The sequence below is a fragment of the Lissotriton helveticus genome, chromosome 1_1 (genome assembly GCF_964261635.1).
Source record: "Lissotriton helveticus chromosome 1_1, aLisHel1.1, whole genome shotgun sequence".
Lineage (NCBI taxonomy): Eukaryota > Metazoa > Chordata > Amphibia > Caudata > Salamandridae > Lissotriton > Lissotriton helveticus.
In genome coordinates, this window is record NC_136057.1 from 1233197180 (window position 1) to 1233210682 (window position 13503).

The window sequence follows — 13503 nt, forward strand, 5'->3', positions numbered from 1 at the left end:
TTGGCCACAGGGCGCATGCCCGAAGGAGGGAGTTTGACTTTACATATGGTAATAAAATATTACGTTTTGTTTTTTAAAAAAAATAGAAATTCACTGAAAAAATCATACGTTAAAGTAACACTATAGTTAGGTGAAATGATAAGTAACAACGTAAAGTCTTAAACTCTAACAACCACAGACATTCACCATTTATAGTGATCTCAAGTAACTATAACTCATTCCCTATAACTCAAGCCCTTGACATGCACTGCAAATGACTGCACATATTACCTCACTCACAACATTTTCTATGACATCATTGATAATATCACTGCAACATTTGCAACAAAATTACTGATGAGAAATCTGTGCATTGCATGAGTTATAGTTACCATAGGACACAAGTTATAGCTACTTGAGATAACTATAACTGGTTATGTTGTTACCGAACATTTCACCTAACTATATAGTTATTTGACCCTTCGTTCTATCAGTAAAAAAATAAAAATATATTTATATATATATATACATATATACTGTGTGTGCATATATATCTATATATTTATATATATATATATATATATATATATATGTACATACCTATATTTGAAGAAGGCTGGTGAGGAGTGGGTAGTGCAGGCTCAGGGAGTGGAGGAATAAAGGGGCTGTAGGAGAAATGAGACAAAAGCGCAAGGAGATAAAAACTCGAGGGGCCCACAGGCACTCTGCAGCTGCCAGGCCCTTGTAAAAACAAACAATTATAATAATAATTAAAAATAATACAAAATAGAAGGGGAGGAAGATGGGAAACGGATGGAGCAGGGAGGGAGTGAAGAGAGAACACCTGGTGAGGAAAAGTGGGGAAAAGCAAATAAACACACTTACTCTCGTGGAGTGCTTAAAAATAACAGTCATGCAGTGGAAGTCTATGACTCTTCCAATCAGAACACTGTGAGACCGAAATAATCCTGGGCTTTGAGATAATGTGTATATTCAAAGAGGGGCCATATGAAGGCACTGCTCTGTACCTCAAATGAACTTCAGCTCTCACTGTCCCGTTATAACAACTTTATGTCCAACCTTGACCTAAAAATAAACATCAAAAAAACATATGTCATGAACTGTGGTCCCAAAAGAGGGGCAGCAAAACGGGTACAGATCGCCAATTCCAATTTAGAGAACACCCCAACCTATCCTTACTTAGAGCTATTGATAGATGAACAGGGTACCTGGAAACAAGCGATTGAAGCAAGAAAGTTACAGTTTTTAAAATCATCCATGGCTCTGATTAAATTCTCACAAAGATTGGGACAAGGAGCTCCTGAAGAACTTCTCCATATCTACAAAGCTAAATGTATAACTACGGCAACCTACGGGGCGGGGGTATGGGGCTACATCCAAGTAGCCTGCATCCAAAAAGTTGAGAACAACTTCCTAAGGTGTCTCTTAGGAGTCCCCCCGGGAACATCCATGTTTAGTTGCCATTCTGAGTTGGGCCTGCCGTACATCACTGACCTCATCAAGGCAGAACCCATTCTGCTATGGCATCATATATGGACCTCAGACAAGTCACCCTCACCCTGGGACCCTCACCCAATCCATCGTAAGGGACTGTCTTTTGTTAGATAATGCCACAAAAATAAGATGGCAGTGTGGCTCACTGGTTAGAGGCGGCAGACCCGTAAGCAGAGAACGGCCCGGGACCAGGGTTCGATTCCCGACGCGGCAGGGTCGTGGACCAGGGTCAGCGGACTCGATAATTCTCACCTCGGTGCCTACTCTAGTTAGAAACCACACTCGGCAACTCTGGGCATCAGCTTGCCTCATCTTCACAACGGCCCCCCAGACCGCCGGGGATGCTTGGTCACACCTTAGAGATACCCATCAGGGACCATCTCTCAGGGTGAGCCAGGACGGGTTCCCCAGCGGTCGAAGCGTGGAGATACTCCTCCGGGAGTCGATTCCTAACGCTATATAAACCCGCAATTAAATTACGTTAAAAGATCACTCTAGGATATGGGCTTAGACCGGTTGAACCTATTCCCACTAGAACAGAGAACAATTACAAGGAAAGCGCTTACAATCAAATGCTTATCTCACGTGATGGATCTGCGTGTGAGTGCTGAAATCCACAAACCTTCCACACAGCACGCATTAATGACGCAGTCATCAACGAGCCTTCAACCGTACTTAAGATGGTCCATAGGCTCCTATGATAGACTGCTCCTCACTTGATTTAGATTTAACATTATCTTTAGGTTGACCACTTTTCCGACAGTAAATGATTGGTCTAGGTCACTCCCCATATGCCCTTGTGATGGTTCCTCCCCCCAATCGACTATTCATATGATTCTTTTTTTGCAAATTCTATTTAGCACCAAGAAAAGTATATTTGAAACCAATTTAAAAAAGTTTAGGCCTACGTCAATGTTGCCCTGCCCTCTTGGTACTCCAATTTTTAGATAACGAATTTTATGTTTTATCTATTGTTAAGTTCTTTAAATTTTGTATTAGACATAGGAAGAATTTATAATAATGTATCTTTTATGGTTAGATCTCTTTAGGCAAATATCGTCGCCCACAGTTTTACATTTATGTCTAATTTACTGGATGAATGTAGCATTATGCATATGTAACTATGTACTTTTATGGTTTTATGAATTATGAAACCGAATAAAGTTTTATTCATTAATTCACTGCTCTGTGTTTTTTGTTTTGTTTTGTTGTTGTGCACTTATTTGTACGAAAGGGCATGCAGTGCCCTTAGATAGAGTAGAAGATTTAACCTTAAATCTGGGATATGAGGATGCTGCAGCAAAGACGACTACAAAACGTTCACGAGGTACAATACAACCAAAATGACCTATCAGTATGTTTCACTACATGTGCTTTTTGGCTATATATGCAGAGCATTATCAAGATCAGAGGAACATACCCAAACTGTAAGCCCATATGGAGGGAAAAGTTCAAAACGTGGTTGGTGGAGGTCGCCCTAAAAGTAACCAAGTTCCTAAACAATGGCAAAGAAGGAAAGATTACAAAAGAAAGAATGATTACTACAGAACGTTGTCCACCATTTCTAGCCAGTGCACACCTGAACAAACTTAAAGGTATGACTGGTTCATTACAGCAAAATACCTTAAACAGGCCTCCCACTAAACCTCCCGGGCACCACTGTGCAGCAGGGTGCTGCGTCCAAACTGTCCCAAGCACAGACTAATAAAGTTGATATATATACAACTGTAAGGTAAAGAACAACCTTAACTGTGCTGCACAAGGAAATACCCACTACCGATATTACAAGTACATGGTTAGCTCTAAACTAAACCAATTATAGTCACCAGGAATGACGCCATGTTGCACCCGCAAAGTACCATTTAAAACAGAGAGAATGCACTGCCAACAGCACAGGCAATACCACAAAATGCATGAGCAGGCATGAACATACAATACCAGAGGTGCGTATATTCTCATTAATGACTATCACACAAAAGAGTGATACCATTACATTATGTGACATCGATTTCATGTCAATTGATCACAATGGTGGAGGTAATCAAGAATGATATAGTACATAGGCCATTTACACACTGCAAGAGAAACATGACAATAGTTTTCCTCATTCAAAAAATATTATCCAAGTCACATGCCCCAGTATAACTATAAATGCAAAAAGTACCACGCACGATAAACAGCTGGTAAAGCTATGGACATTCACTTAAAACATCTCAAACTCCCTGAAGATGTTCATTATGCCCAAAAACATTGCGTTTTCTATCACGTCAAAAGCTACCAGGATTGATTACAATGATGCCTAGAGATGTTGGCCTTCTCTCACTAATCAGCCAGCACAGCCCATAAGCCACATTTAAAAGGAAACAGAAGCAGCCCACCATCCGACAGCAGCTCAAAGTGGTTGGAGTCACCAACATAACTGTTAGGCTTGCAGTCTGATGGCTGATTCAGCTACAGTATGGTTAGCTTTGAAATGTCACCACACGAAAGCCACAAGTAATTGCCAGATATCAAAAATACTTCAAGCACTTCATCAATCACCTTAATAACCTTAACATTTCCCTCAGTGTGACCACGTGCGGAGAAACCATTGCCACATACGCCAAAATAAACCAGTGAGCTAGGATGTGATATTCCAAAGAATCACAAAACATCATCAAGGAAATATGACATTGTTAGAAATGGGATTTTTGGTAGGCTAGGGCATGTGCCAAAGCCAGGCAGAAACGACCACTCTAGTCAGGATAAGGGAGTAACACTCCAAAAATATCCCCAGCCCACCCCCTTGGTAGCTTGGCATGAGGAGTCAGGCTTATCTTAGAGGCAGTGTGTAAAGCCTTTGCACATAACAAAGAGACATGTGGTCCTCTCCTGAGGAAACCTGTGTCTCGACTACCAAGAGGTCGTTGAGCTTTGTACTTAAGCGATACCGAACTGAACTTATATTAATGAATTCTTCCTTGGGTAGGCTGACTAATACTTTCTTGGATATCAAGGTTATTCCCCACTTTGAGAAATTCCTGGATGAAATCCAGCCCTTACTGGCTGAAAAACTATATGTTCAGTTCAGACATGGAACATTGCCAGTAAGGGCCAAGACAAATAAGTGGTCAGATGCTCTCCATACATCGAGCTCATGCCCAGGGTGTGAGGGTCGTGAAGAGACGGATCTGCACATTCTGCTCTTCTGCCCTTCCTACTCTAAGGCAAGAGCTAAATGGATTATCCAACTTTGTAAGTCCAGGGGTCTCAGGGACTATAGGGAGGTATTTAGAATTTTAAAATATGACACCACCCCCTTGATTGTGTTTGCGACTGCCAGATACCTTCTGTCTATGTGGTGCACAAGAGGCATCAAAATGAAAAAAAATTCAAACTGCCTCTTCTGCACTGCACTGTAATACAGAAGGTACCTTACAAATAATTTGCCCAGGGACTGTCCACTGACTGCCCTATCTTAATTTGTATAGGTCTTTGCTATATCTGTATCATTGCATCTTTTTTAACCATTTTATGAACATAGGCTGTTTTATGAATGTACTATACTGTTGCCTAATGTCTTGTTTTTATTTTTAATTGTGTCTATATATGTGCTTTTATGGTTTTTAACCGATAATAAAGCTTTTTGACTGACTGACTGACATAACAAAGAGTAATACAGAGAAAGCACTACAAAAGGACACCACACCAGTTTAGAAAAATATCCAACAATTTTATATACCTAAGACAAGACCAAAAGCGATAAAAATTCACAATACAGTACTTAGACATCTTCAGTTATCAAAATAACCTTGAAAAACAGTTCCTTGAAGTCGATAGCTCCGTCCGGGGCTATCACAGCATCGTGAACAAACAAATCCAAACAGTTCTGGCTGACCGCTGTGTCGCGGGCCAGCTACGGTGTCGGGAAGACCAGCAAACAGTACCTCTTAGAAATGCAGGGCATTGGTGACCTTTCGGTGAGATTCCGAAAGCACGGCGCCAGCAGGCGTAAGTTCCAGAGGTCAGTGCAGGAGTCATCGGGGCCCTCAAAGTCACACGCTTTGCGGATCGAACTCCTCTCTGTTGAAGTTAGGAGTGTTGCCGTCGGAAGGCGTTGGGTGCTGTGGGGTGAAGTGCAGCAGTGCGGCGTGTGGTGCCCTCAGGTCACGGTGCGAGCAGCAGCTCGGTGGCGGTGTCAGATGGCGTCATCTGTGAGACCAGGGTCACGGTGTAAAGTGAATGCAGTGATTGTCGCGGTGCTGGCAGGTCGCAGTGCAAGCAGCAACGTCGTTGTTGCTGGAGCGCTGGCGTCTGGAGCCGATGGTGCCGGCATCAGTAGGCCAAAGCTGCGTTGCGAGATGAGGGCAGTGCGTCGTGTAACTTTACGAGTGGTGCCCTTGAACCACGGTGCAAGCAGCGGCGTTGATTTCGCCGTGGAGCAGCATCGTCGGGGAGGCCAAGGTGTCGTCGTGAAGCGGTATGGAGTGTGGTGCCCACAGGAAGTGGTGTGAACAGTGGCTCAGTGGCGGCGTCAGCTGGCGTCATTGGTGAGACCAGGGTTGCGTTGCGGCGTTGCCCTCTGTGATGCCTTCAGGACACGGAGTCGGCAGCGGCATCGGGTTGCTTTTTCCTCTGTTGCAGCACATAACACACAGTCCCTAGTGCTGATGGCAGAAGAGCTTGAAGTCTTTGCTGTTCCTGAGACTTCTTGAACAGGGGACAAGTTCTACCTCGAGGCCTTGGAGAAACTCACATAAGTAGAATGCAGAAAGTTCAGTCCAGTCCTTTCACTGTGCAAGACAGGAGCAGCCACTGCAGGCCAACACAGCAAAGCACCCAGCAAAGTGGTAGTTCCTCCTCACAGCTTCTCCAGTTCTTCTTCTTGGCAGTCTTCTTGATCCAAAAGAGTTTTAAAGTTCAGTGGTCTGGGCCCCAAAATGTATATCCCAAAATCCTTTGATCTCTTAGGCAGAGAGTGTCTTTGCCCAGCCAGAACCAGTTCTGCCTTCTCTGGTGTGACTTCCTGGCAGGAGGTGGAGACGGCATGGGCAGAGGCAGACCAGGGAATCTCCTCCACCTTCCCCAATTGCAGCCCAGTTCAAGTCAGCCCTTTGCTGACCCACCTTGTGTATCCGCAGCCACTCCTGCTCCCCAGCCTTCTGTCATTCAAAACCCAGACAGGCAATCCACATTCCAGCAGAGGCACATGGGATGACTGAGCAAGAAAATACCTACTTTCTAAAAGTGGTATTTTCAAACACAGAATGTAAAAATCACCTTCACTAAAATATGTATCTTTAGATTCTGAGTTCAGGCATACTAAACTTTATATTCCTACCTAATACCCCAGTCCAGTTATGTTTATGAGATGTTATAAACAAAGTCCCCATTCTGTCCTATGGGAAACAGGTAGTGTTGCAATAGTGAAAAATGAAATTGGCCATAATTTGCTATCAGGACATGCCACACACACCAAGGCATGTCCTACCTTTCACATACACTGCACCCGGCCCACAGGGGTACCTTGGGCCTACCTTAGGGGTAGCAGACATGTAAGAAAAGGGAAGGCGAGGAACTGTCAGGTGTGTGCACTTGCCAAGTCCACATGGCAGTTACAAACTGCAGGCAGACTCTACAATGGCGGGTCAGAGTTACCTTTTCAGGGCTTCTCACAAGGGTGGCACAATCAGTGCTGCAGGCCCACTAGTAGCATTTGATTCACAGGCCCTGGCACACTCACTGCACTCTACTAGGGACTAACAAGTAAATCAAATATCCAATCATGGAAACACCAATCCTTAGCACAATTTACCACAGGAGCACTTGCACTTTACCACTGATCAGCAGTGAGAAAAGTGCGCAGAAACACTACGCCAGCAAAAACAAAGTAAAAACCGGGAGGTCTGAAAGCAAAAACTCAGGGGAAACACGCCAAAAGATGGCAAGTCTAACAGACATGGAATATGCGAATGATCTAGCTTACTAGGCAGGCAACCTAATGTGGTTTCCTGTGACCAACTTGGAGGAAGTTGATTATTTCACTTGTGAAGTATTCTTAGCATTTCATATGTTTCTCCTCCCGTCTAGGATACCCTCATAGTGAAAGTGTGCTTTACAAATACACATAACCTAACATATACATTAAAACCATCACACCATTTTAGGAGATTGTTGAGGGTTCACCCATTCTATGTATAATCATTGAATCAACGTTTATCTTGCCTAGCCACAAAAACGCACCATGAAGTCTTCAAAATACATTAGTCATCATCAAATAAAACATTTTATTATTTAGTAAAACTCACAATAAGGATTTAGAAAAATCAGATTTAAGTAGAAATAAGTAACAACAGAATACATTGGTGAAAGAATAGATGGAACAAAAAAACAGTTGAGTGGCTGCCTTAATGATTCTTGACATATCAGAAGCATTTGACAATGTTCACCACCAGATGCTACTAAACAGATTCCATCATCTTGAAATATCTTGAAATATGTGAAAACACCCTAAAATAAATTGCCTTATAACTCAAAGACAGGTGAAGCTTAGTTTTCATACCACCTTTTGTATCAACCACCCACACACAACATTGTGACCTCTCCTATTTTATTTTTAACATATATAAAACTCTCTAACTTGGCCTGATCAGTTCATTCAACCTTATATGTTACAATGATGATCTCCAAATCATTCATAAAAATGGAACACAAAGAATAACTCTATAAGTGAAGATTTGACAAATGCTTTTCTGCCTTAGATGACTGAGACAACATCTCAAAGACAGACCTGTGGATAATGGAGCAAACAATAGCTGACAAACATGCCAGTTAGGACACAAAGAACATCTTTTATAAAATGAAAACCCTGCAACGCATGTTCCCATTACTCAAATGATCCTCACTCGTGTGATCTCCAAGCTTGGCTAGGCCAATAGCCTATATCTTAGCACCCCCGCTTCAAAATATGCAATATTCTAACAATACTAAATGGCACAGGAAGATTCCTCCTCTGCTTCACGATCACATGACGTCAGTACTAGAAACACTTCAGAGGGCGCCTGTAGACAGATGATAAAGCACTTTGCATTATCATCAGAGCATCCAAGGGAAAGGATTTCTATACGTACAAATACAATTTAAACAATACAAATAAAATAGAACACTGAACCCCCTGCCAGCACCATAGATCCTCTTACCATCTTACAATAAGAAATCAATAGGAGGCTCAACTTTGCCTGTACAAGCCATCAAGCAGAGGAACATATTGCATGTCAAGGTTTGAAGCATACAGGAACATTTAACGTTCATGTTAGATTTGGGGGTCTCTAGTTGGCACAGGTAGGTACTTGTGACAAATAGGAACCCTTGCCTCTAGTCAGGGTAAAGGGGTACACTCCTAAAAAAAATCCCCTGCTCACCCTCTTGATAGCTTGGCACGAGCAGACAGGCTTCTCTCAGAGGTAGTGTGTAAAGCATGTGTGACCACATACAGTAATCAAGTGACGACACTACAGATGGACACCACACAGGTTTTATATAAAAAATAAGTATTCTTTATATAGACTTATCACAAAACCACAAACGACAAAAATCCACAATACTGTACTCAAAATGGTAGGTTGAGCTTAGTTCTCTTTAGTTCTTAAAATGCAACACTTTGAGTCAATGTACCTTACGATGCGTTACGCTTCCACAACAAAAGTGTTGCAGCGATGGAAATGCGGCAAAGTTCCGGTGCAAAGAAATAAAGATGTGAAGTTCTTCCAGATGCGGCACTCTTCTCCAATGATGCGAGAAGTCTGGACTCGATGCGCCAGCTGGAGCGGCGACACCTTGTTCCGTGATGCGACGACGACAGGTTTGGTGGCGACACTCTTCTCCGACGTTGCAAGAGACGTCCGCGCAATGCGACAACTGCAGCGGTGACACCCTTGTTCCGTGATGCGATGACAGCAGCTCCGATGGTGGCACGCTTCCCCGTGGATGCGATACGCTTCTCTTGATGCAGTCCAATACGACAGCTACAGCGGCAACATACACGGTGACGGCAGCAGAAGCGACGGCGACACGCTTCGCCTTCATTACGACAGGCTTCTCTAGATGCGGTACAATATGACAGCTAAAGCGGTGACATCCAAGATGCAACGACAGCAGCAGCGACATGCTTCATCTTCATTGCGAGACGCTTCTCTCGATGAGGTGCAATGCGACAGCTACAGCAGCGACATCCAAGATGCGATGGCACCAGCAGCGACGGCGACACGATTCTTACCCCTTGAGTCGCGCCTCCAGATCTAAATTCTTGAGATCAGGGTCCCATTATTTATACCCCAAAGTCCTTTGTCCTCTGAGGGCAGAGGGGTCTTTGCCTATTCCAAACCAGTTCTGGTCAGTCCTGGAGCACTCTGTTTACATGAATCCATCTTTCCTTTCACACTGCAGGGCAAAAACATCAGACGCCCCACAGGAGGTGGAGCCAGCATTGTGGAGGGAAGGCACAGCCCTGGAGAACATGACACCTTCCCTCCTTTCACAGTGCAGGGCAGAGATATCAGACGCACCACAGGGGGTGGAGCCAGCATTGTGGAAGGCAGGCACAGCCCTATTCAGGTCCCAGGTCCTCCCTACCATCTAGCTGCAGATCTCTCTATTCACCACTGGGCGATCTCACCCTGTCTACTGGAATCCCCCAGCGCCTTTCACTCAAACTCCAGACAAGGAATACACAACCTAGCAGAGGCAGGCTGGGATAGTTAGACAAGAAAATACCTACTTTATAAAAGTGTTTTTTTCAAACAAGGAATATTAAAATCCACTTCACTAAAAGATGTATTTTATCATTCTGAGTTCAGGCATACTAAACTCGAATTTCTACCATGTTCCCTGAGTCAGTTAGGATTATAAAATGTAATAATCTAACTGCCCATTCTGGCCTATGGAGAACAGATAGCCTTGCAATAGTGAAAAACGAAAATGGCTGTAATTCACTATTAGGACATGCCACACACACCAGGGCTTCTCCTACCTTATACTTACAATGCACAATGCGCTTGGGCCTACAATAGGGGTGTCTGATATGACAAAAAGGGAAGGTTTGGGGACTGGCAAGTGGGTGCACGTGCTCAGTCAGCATGGCAGTACCAGACTGCACACAGGCTCTGCAATGGCAAGCCTTAGATACACTTTTACAAGCTGCTTCTGTGGGTGGTACGACCAGCGCTGCAAACCCACTAGCAGCATTTGGATTAAAAGCCCTGGGCACTCCTGGTGCACTGTGGTATGGTCTGACAGGTAAACCAAACCAGCCAATCATGGAGTCACTAATCCATACATCAATTTATAATAGGGAGAGCATATGCACTTTAGCACTGATCAGCAGTGGTAAAGTGCCCAGAGTCATAAAATAGCCAACAACAGGTCAGAAAAAATATAGGAGGAAGGCAAAGTGTTCAGGGATGACCCTGCAAACAGGGCCAAGTCTAACAGTTCATTTAAAGTTCATAAGAGAAAGAGAAACATAGTTGATGCCAAGATAATTACATCAACAACTGACCCTGGCATATAATTTAGAAGGATAATCCTTCTAGCGATATGAGCACAGTTGCAAGCTTTTGCACAGTACAGACCAGCAGGCCATACCCACAATGCAGACACAGGATTCAAAGATACTGCCTTGCTTAAATAACCAACCCAATACTAATAACACAGGCCTGGCTAGACCAAAACCATCTCCTACAAATTGCCGATCAGTTGACGACTCTAACATATTTCACCTTGTAGGTCCCATCACACAGCTAAGTGCTGCCTTCCATTAACACAATAAACACGGCGTAGTGGTCATCACCCACAACAGGGAAACACTTTCCACATAGGCTCAAAGCAAAAACGACACTTTTCCTACCACACACTCACACGGTGTATTTCACTTGTGTGGACAAGCGCTTCATAGCCCCACACATGGGTAGTAAGCACTATTAAATACTACAATACAATACAATAAATTGCCTTTTGTTGGAACTAACATTTTCTTCAGAAGCCTCCTATTTAGCCAACCTTTATTACATAGCATACAACCATGCCCCTATAGAATAAAGGGTGCTACTACCAACCTCAGAGTTGAAATTCAAAATATCAAATAACGGCTTAACCATCTCAGGTGACAGTAATTTTCTGGAACATGCTTCCTGCCCTGATTAAAAAACTATATAACCACCCAGACTTTTGTAAATTGTTGGAAACATTACTGTTTCCATTCACCTGAGCTACATGGTACACCATTATGATATGGACTATATGCATTACATCAGTGAAATTGTGATCCTCTCTCAAAGAATCCATGGCAAAGAACAAATGGGGAGAGGATAGAGCCTTACAGCTAGAGCAGCCGACCTCGGACCTGGGGAACCGGGTTCGATTCTCGGCAACAATGCTCAACATCCTGTGATTCTGGGCAAATCACTTAATCTCCCCGTGCCTACAAAAATGAATGTGTTGATCTGTAACGAAACTGGTGCTCATGTAAAGTGCTCTGATACCCGATGCCTTGGGTCTAGTTTGCGCTATATAAAACTCTAAAAAAAAAAAAAAAAATAATGATGAACAGGATTGATACTGAGGTTTCTGAAAAGCAATGAAAGCTTCACTTACTTCGTATCATCAGTTTCTCACTGCATCATGAGTGAAGCACAATATAAATATATAGCTGACCAGACAATTCAAAGTCAATATTGAACACATGCATCACAGGTCTTCTCACTGCTATAATGACAATATGCCAGAAATCAAAGCAGCCGCTTCACACCATTTTCTCTATACACCCACAGACTTTGCCTTTACTTCTCCAAGAATACAAGTTGAAACATTTGAGATTATCCAAACAATACATCCCACATGTAGCCCTTCTGACCAATATAATTTCAATCACAAATGCTTTATTACCGAGAGAGATTTACAAGTGTTTCAATTTCATTCTAGTGAAAACAAGCACTATATGCGTGTGATGACAATGGCCTGCATTTAAAACTTTTTCCTATAAAACAGTTAATAATAAAACAGTAATAACAATATATTGCTTGATGCTGATCGGCTGAGAGAGAGGCAGCAACCACTCCCCTTCCCTTCCCCTTTGACGGCAGACGCCAGCAATAGCAGCAAGGAGCCGCCAAGCCATAAAACCGCTGCCGCCAACAAAGCAGAGGATCCAGAGCCGCTGAGCTTAAGAAGCCGGTTTCTTTGATACTCTAGAAGGCAGGCTGAGTCTCAGCAACTGGCGGCTCTTTATTTCATTGAGGAGGGAAGGGATCTATATTTCTCCCCATCTGGATGCTCCCCCTTTCTTTTTTTTCCCAGTCTCATTAAGCGCGAGGAGCCAGTAGCGCTGCAGGAACAGAACAGCAGGAACAGAAGACTCTGGAGCTGGCGTTAGTGATAATGCAAGGCAAGATTCTCCCTGCTTTAGAGCCATGTTACTTCTGGACTTGGTTGGATTCCACTGGCGCTGTAGCCCCCGGACACGAGGATTGGAGATCATTGTTCTGGGGCCCCAGATTTCTCTCCAAGAGGGGGTAAGTGAAGATCTCATCCTTACCTTGGTTGAGGGTTGCTGGGGAGGCCCCATAAGGTGCCTTAAGTAAATTGGGCAGCATTGCTGGTCAGCATCTGGCAGAGGGGCTTGGTAAGCAGTACGTCATGCGAAAACTTACCAAAGGAGCTAAAGGGATTGCTCAGTCTGAGTCTCCGAATCTGGCCAAAAAGCGAAAAAACAAGTCAGCCAGGTCGCGGCTCGGTCGAACCACGCAGCCGCATTCAGAAAAGATCTTCCCCTTGTATCTGAATTTGCTGAGATGGCATGTGTTGAGGCCACTAAACAAAACCTTCATGAAGCAGCTCTGGCAGATTCCACCTCCTCCATTAGCCCTAGTGAGATGGCTTCCTTAAGGTCGGGTTCTCTAATCTCTGCTGCTTTGACTAAAGTAACCACAACATCTGGTGGCGTAGTGGGGGAATCAACAGAGTTTAGAAAGTAAC

General features: G+C 43.6%; 2 protein-coding genes across 3 annotated transcripts in view; one reads left to right on the forward strand and one right to left on the reverse strand.

The window, feature by feature from the left end:
• The window catches only part of TBC1D22A (TBC1 domain family member 22A), a 2393943-nt gene that overhangs the window by 981167 nt on the left and 1399273 nt on the right, over positions 1-13503 (reverse strand). The gene's annotated exons all lie outside the window — the stretch shown is intronic.
• Positions 1-13503, forward strand: part of LOC144785108 (uncharacterized) — a 49058-nt gene that overhangs the window by 34947 nt on the left and 608 nt on the right. The gene's annotated exons all lie outside the window — the stretch shown is intronic.